General features: G+C 52.1%; 1 pseudogene; it reads right to left on the bottom strand.

Annotated features, from left to right (window-relative positions):
* On the bottom strand, window positions 1–105 carry LOC114578642 (annotated as a pseudogene; the record flags this gene model as incomplete).
* Window positions 106–378: the final 273 nt, after the last annotated feature.

Below are 378 nucleotides of genomic sequence, written 5' to 3'. Positions count from 1 at the left end.
GGACTTCCCAGGAGGTCACCCATCCCAGTACTACTCTTGCCCAAGCACGCTTAACTGCGGAGTTCTGATGGGATCCGGTGCACTAGTGCTGGTTTGGTCGCACCCATAGTAATATGGTCTTAAATTATTCTTAAACTGACGCCGTGGAGAGATGATTTTGACGCATCTTCATTCCGACTAATCGTAGGGGTTCAAAAATGCATTTTTAGGCTGCGCATGGCCGGTCGATGGGCCTATGACGCATCGGCGCTCCGTCTGCCTCAGAATAAGCTTTTCAGAATGGGGTCATAATGCCGAATCGGAATCCTGGGCGGAAAGTTATTGATGTTCTCGCATGGTCGCCACATAGGACCCGCCGGTTTCCTGCACGGGCCCCAC

The sequence above is a fragment of the Dendrobium catenatum genome, unplaced genomic scaffold (genome assembly GCF_001605985.2).
Source record: "Dendrobium catenatum unplaced genomic scaffold, ASM160598v2 original_scaffold_102085, whole genome shotgun sequence".
Classification (NCBI taxonomy): Eukaryota; Viridiplantae; Streptophyta; class Magnoliopsida; order Asparagales; family Orchidaceae; genus Dendrobium; species Dendrobium catenatum.
The sequence above is the reverse complement of the archived record's forward strand: the minus strand, read 5'-3'. Positions and strand labels throughout refer to the sequence as shown.